The sequence below is a fragment of the Nannospalax galili genome, unplaced genomic scaffold (assembly GCF_000622305.1).
Source record: "Nannospalax galili isolate Female #2095 unplaced genomic scaffold, S.galili_v1.0 scaffold154, whole genome shotgun sequence".
Lineage (NCBI taxonomy): Eukaryota > Metazoa > Chordata > Mammalia > Rodentia > Spalacidae > Nannospalax > Nannospalax galili.
The window spans coordinates 1938181-1944600 of record NW_008335281.1 but is presented as its reverse complement, the minus strand read 5'-3'; positions in this window follow the sequence as shown (position 1 = coordinate 1944600).

The window sequence follows — 6420 nt, the reverse complement described above, 5'->3', positions numbered from 1 at the left end:
CATTAACAATCATAGTTTTATCAGAACAAGAATCCATTAGTTTTGTTTTAACTGGAAATGCCTGGGACAGGCCATTCCCAGCGTCCTGTTGTTGTATTTGCTCATCTATCTCCTTAAATAGGGGATTGTCCTGTTTAGGGGCTTTGGGGGTAACCCCCTGAAGGGAGGCCAGAATGGCTGTCACAACGGGGTAGAACAGCCCAGACTGTGGCATCCCTCCCTGACTTCTCTATGCCAGGCCAAGAATAAAATGCAAGCCCATTGTTCAGGATCCCAGCAACAAGAATATGTAAACCAGGGGGCAAGAGCTAGTACTTCATCTAAAACCTTAGATACATCCTTTTCTGTTACCCTAATTTGCCTACTCCTGAGGACAGAAACCAGTACAGCAGCACAGGGGCTGGCAGCAGCTGGATGACTAGTCCCCATACTGGAGGTCACTCACCCTGCAAGACATACCCAAAGGGACTCAGGAACCGTTCAGGAAGACGATCAGTGGAGACAGGAACAACACACCAAACTGAAGACTGTGAGCCGGAAGAAGCACAGGAGAATGAAAGTGGCGAGCACCCACGGAAGAATCACTGGCAAAGGGGGCCTTGGGAGCCCTGCTCAGTGTGTTACAGCTCCACGGGGCAGGAGGCTTCGTGCCCCACATTGGGTGCCAGTTGTGGTCATTGGCTGTGGCTGCTCTCCTCTGGCTATGGCTGCTCTCCTGCTCTCTTAGTTTCTCCAATCAGTTGTCCGGTCCGGACCCCAGGGCTGGTGAGGAGACTGTGTCAGCAGAGCCGCATTCAGACACAGGAGACCAGGTTCAGTGACACAGATCTCGTTTATTGTAGGAAGGCACAAGCTTATATAGGGGTAGTGTTCCAATCACAGCACAGCAAGTAGTTTAAAGGTGAGGTATCCAAGGGTGGTGCACAGTACAGTAAGTAGTTTTAAAGGTGAGGTATCCAAGGGTGGTGATTAGGGAGTGGCGAGCTCTAGGCATCAGTCTCATGATCTGCCAATGGGAGCAAAATGTCACAAGGCATTCCTTGTGGCTCCAGCAGTCGGGCCATTGCCTCAGGCCTGCTGTATGGCTGTCAATAAGACTTTCACTCTAGGCTCAAGCCTGTCTCCCACACTACCTAAAGTGATTTTGCCTGCTGGTCACTGGTGTCCTCTCACATGGCTCTTTGTGGTGTCTCCTTGAACCATGATGGATATGGATCAAAGAAAGTAGGCCAGAGTGAAAAAGGCTGACAGGGCAGATGACTACTAGGCACAAGTTTCTGGATTTGTTGTTTGGGGTCCCTACTTTGCTTTGACTGACCTAATTTGCTTTGACAAATTCTGGATAGATGCTGTCCTAGACAGAATAATGACCTTTTAGAGGTCTGGCTCCTGATCCTTAGAACACGAACATGTGGAGATTATATGGTAAAGGGGAATTAAGGTTAGTAACCAGCTGATTTTAAAATAAGGAGTTTACCTCAGGTTATCCCTCCATCCAGGGCTCGGTATCTTTACTCTCATTATCTCTAGGCTGAACATGTATTCTTGTTCTCAGAGCTAACTTATCAATGATAATGTTGTTTTTACAATCCTATTAGTGATTGGTCTGTAAATTATAACATGTATGTCAATCTCTCCTCCACCAGCTCCTTCTCACCATTTCCCACTCATTGTGTTTTATGTGGCCCAGGTTACATTATCCTCCTGCCTCTGCCTCCCAAGTGCTGTGATTATATGCTTGTGCCACCACACTCAACTTGTACATAAATCTCTAATTTTTCTACTTCTCAGTTACTTCTAGAGTCTTTGCCACTAGCACCTTTATCCCTTTTCTCCCTTTTATGCCACAGTTGTTATGCATTCAGTTCTACATATATGTTAAAATCCAGATCACGTTACTGTTTTATATTCTTTTAAAAATTATTTTATTATTTTTTTATTTTATGTGTATGACTGTAGTGCCTGCATGTGTGTGAGTGCACCTGTGTTGTGTAATGCCACAGAGGTCAGAAGAGGGCTTCAGATTCCCCTGGAACTGGAGTTAAGGACGGTTCGTAGCTGCCATGTGAGCATTAGGAATTGAACCCAGGTCCTCTGCAAGAGCAGTCAGTGCTCTTAACCACTGAGCCATCTCTCCAGCCCCACTGTTTTGTATTCTTATTATAGTTACCCTGTTTTTATCCATCCACTATTCTTCATTCTCACCTGACTTCCCATATTTCCAAATTTCCATGTTTTCTTTTGGCAATTAAGTTCCCTTCAGCTTTTCAGTGTGCAAGCCTCTTGGGGAAAAAAAAAAAAATCTCAGTTTTGATTGCTGGTTGTTTCACAATGTTTTTATATCACCTTCATTTTTGAAGGTTGTTTTTCTAGGCTGGCCTTTGGCTTTTTCAGTACTCTAAAGAGAGGACTCTGCTGTCTCTGGATTCTATTGTCCCTATAAAGAAGCCAGCTGCCAACCTTACTTTGCTCCTTTCTTAAATATTGTGACTTCTTCCTCTAGCTGATTTTAAGATCTTCTCCGTCTATTCTTTCCGAGTTATGGCTTTCTCTACGTTTATCCTGCTTGAGTGTTTATTGAACTTCTTCATGAACTAGTGAAGTACATTCTATCTACATCAGAAGATTCCCAGCCGTTACCCCTTTGAACACTGTGTTCTAGTTTCCTCTTTGTTGCTGTGATTAAAAAAAAAAAAAAAAAAAAAAAAACTATGATCAAAAGCAGCTTGAGGAGGAAAGCGTTTATTTCTTATACTTCCAGGTTACAGTCCATCACTGAGGGAAGTCAGAACCAGAATAAGCAAGAACTAGAATCTGAATGCACAGAGGAATGTGGCTTGCTGGCTCACTCTCTGGCTTGCTTAGTTAGCTTTCTTATGTAGCTCAGGCCCATCTGTCTAGGGATGGTATTGCCACTGTGGGCTGGGTTCTCCCACATCGATCATCAGTCAAGACAGTTTCTCACAGACGTGGCCACAGGCCAATTCAGTCTGGGTAATTCATCAGTTAGGGTTCCTTCTTCCCAGGTAACTCTAGGTTATGTCAAACTGCCAATAAAACCCAACCAGAACACTGTGCTTCCGCCATATTTCTTTGTCCTTACTCTATAAAACTCAGTTTTTTGTTTTTTGTTTTCAGGGGGTTTTTTTGGTCTTTTTGAGACAGGGTCTCCCTGAAGCCCCAGCTGGCCTGGAACTCACTATGTAGACCAGGCTGACCTTGAACTCACAGAGATCTGCCTGCCTCTGCCTCCTGAGTGCTGGGATTAAAGTGCGCCACCACGCCCGGCCCTAAAACTCAATTTTACACATTAGATCTTTTGTTCATTCCCCATATGTCTCTTTCACTTATTCTTTTCCTTTTTTCTGTTTCACTTTGCATGTTTTTATTTGTATGTTTCTAGTTCATAAGTCTTGTATTCATTAGTGTCTGATCTACCATTCAAGTCAAACACTGAGCTGGTAAATGTAATTTTGAAATGCTTTACCTTGATATAATTTTAAACTTACAGAAAATTTCATGAACACTAGAGTGAACTCCCATGTTTTTTGCTTTCATATTTGGCAGAGCATTCTCCCTATAGGTGTTAGATAGGTAGGGTTATGGGTAGACACACACACACACACACACACACACACACACACTATAATGTTTTTGTGAACAATTTCAGAGCAAGTTGTGATCCTCATGCCTTATCACACCAAAATACTGTCACGTGTTTTTCTCCAAAGATACTCTTCTACCTAATTATCACCAAATCTTTCCAATCAGAAAATAAACAATAAGCACCACTATAAGCCGGGTGTGGTGGTGCATAACTTTAACCCTAGCACTCGGGAAGCAGAGGCAGGCAGATCTCTGTGAGTTCAAGTCCAGCCTGGTCTATGTAGAGAGTTCCAGGCCAGCTGGGGCTACAGGGAGACCCTATCTCAAAAAGATCAAAAATAAAATAAAGACCTTTATGCAAACCATACTCCATCATTAGCTCATTGTAACCCTCATTTTCATTTTGTTAATAGATACAATGGTACCTAGTTTTCTCTTTGATTCAAGATACAACCTGGTTGTTTGATCTCTTTATCCTCTTCTAATCCTCAACATATCTCAGCTTTTCCTTGATGACTTTAAAAGTACAGTTACTTCTTTCTGTTGGATATCTTTAATTTGGATTCCCATTTTCCATGAGTTGTTACCTATTATCCTTTGCTTTCCTTGGAGGTGGGGGTCAAACCCAAAACCCTACATATGCTAAGTAAGTACCCTCCATTGAATCACCCACACCCCATGATTACCGTTTAGTAGAACGCTCAACTTGCTTCACATTTGACTAATTCAGTCTTTCTGAAGCTGCTTCCTGGATGTCATGGACAGCAGGACAGCTGTAAGCAGTTGCCAACTGGGCTTTTAAAAGCACAGAGCAAACAACAACAAAAACTCACAACTGTTTCCTGTGCCACTTTGACAAATTACCTTCACTCTCACTGATTCTTTTTTTTTAAAAAAATATTTTATTATGCCGAGCGTGGCGGCACATGCCTTTAATCCCAACTCTTGGAGGCAGAGATGGATCTCTGTGAAATGAGGCCAGTCTGGTCCACATAGTGACTTCCAGGTAGACTGGGACTAGGGAGATTATATCAAAACAACAACAAAACAAAACACAAACAAAAAATGTTTATTATTTTTATTTTATGTATTTGAGTGTATTGCCTACATGTATATAAGTACATTTGTGTCATGCAGTTCCTGTGGAGGTTGGAAGAGGGTGTTGGATCCCCTGGAGCTGGTGTTGTGGAAGGTTTTTATCTGCCTTGTGGGTGCTGGGAATTGAATCCAGTCCTCTGTAATAGCAGCCAGTGCTCTTAACCACTGAACCATCTCTTCAGCCTGACTCTATTTCTTTACTTTTAGAAGTGATGTGATGCTCAGGGTTCATCGTGAATTTCCCTACCTTAATCCTTGTCATCTAATTTTACAGAGTCCTTATTCCTTTTTGATGGAATTCAATACATAGAAATTGAATCTGTTAATAAAAAAAGTTGAAAAAAGCTGTAAACATACTTCTGAATGCCTGTGATACACAAGGCATTCTCATGTCACTAGAAAAGATACCATAAATTAGCAGTTTTGTTCAATGTGTTTCAATAAATTATTTCTACATTCATTTACTCAGAAATATTCCTCTGGGGGGTAGTCATCTCCTTATTGCTATTGGTATGTGGTAAAGTATTTCCTGCTCTACAGACTATATGACTTGGTTAGGTAAAGAGTATTCATATCTTTCTATAAAGGAGTGTTTAAAAATTGTTTACACAGTCAAGTACAGGGGCATGCTAGATCTTACTGTTCAGGTTCCATAGATCGAGTGTATATATGCTGTTCAGGATTCAGATTCACAGTGACTTGAATTAACAGCTTAAAATCAGCTATGCTGGAATAATTATATCACCAAAATTGGGGAAGAGATAAAAGTCAGAACACACAGACTCACATAGACACAGACACAGACACACACACACACAGACACACACACCCCAGAGAGGCTATTGCTAAGTGTTGCATACCACTGATTATGTGACAATAAAATGAATGAAAATTATAAACCACAACACTCAAAAGATTAGAAGAGACCATGAATGTAAAACAGAGCCCAATGAGCTTTGAACCTGACACATGGCAGGTAATTGGAGCTTGCTAGGTGAGCAAAAAAATGGAGGAAGAATGCAAACTGCAAAGGAAATCTTTTTATTTTTTTATTTTTTATTCTATGTGCATGGATGTGTTGTCTGTATGTATGTAAGTGCACCCCTGTCCTGCAGTGCCCACAGAAGACAGAAGAGGACATCGGATCCCCTAGAACTGGAGTTACGGACAGCTGTTAGCTGTCATGTGGGTACTCAAATTCTAACTCTAGTCTTCTACAAGAGCAGCCAGTACTCTTAACTGCTAAGCCATCTCTCCAGCCCCAGGAAATCTTAAGGGAGAAGTTGAGTTTCAGTAAGGAGTAAAGAACAGGTGGTGTGATGGTTAATGCTCATGGTCAACCTGATTGGATTAAGAGATGCCTAGGGCATTAATGAGGTGTACCTTTGAGTGTATCAGTGAGGGTCTTTCTCTATAGGAAAAGAAAAGAAGAAAGTATCATGTGTGGGTGAATAAAAAGGGAAAAGAAGGGTTGGAGAGATGGCTCAGTGGTCAAGAAAACTGGCTACTCTTGCAGAGGACTCAGGTTCAGTTCCCAGCACCCATGGCAGCTAACAACCATCTGTAACTCCAATTCCAGGGCCTCTGATACCCTCTTCTGACCTCCACAGGAACTGGACAACATGAGACACATGCAGGCAGTAGACTAATATGCATGAAATAAAAATCATAAATAAAATATATTTTTTGATGGAAAAGGGAAATCTAGCTGAACCC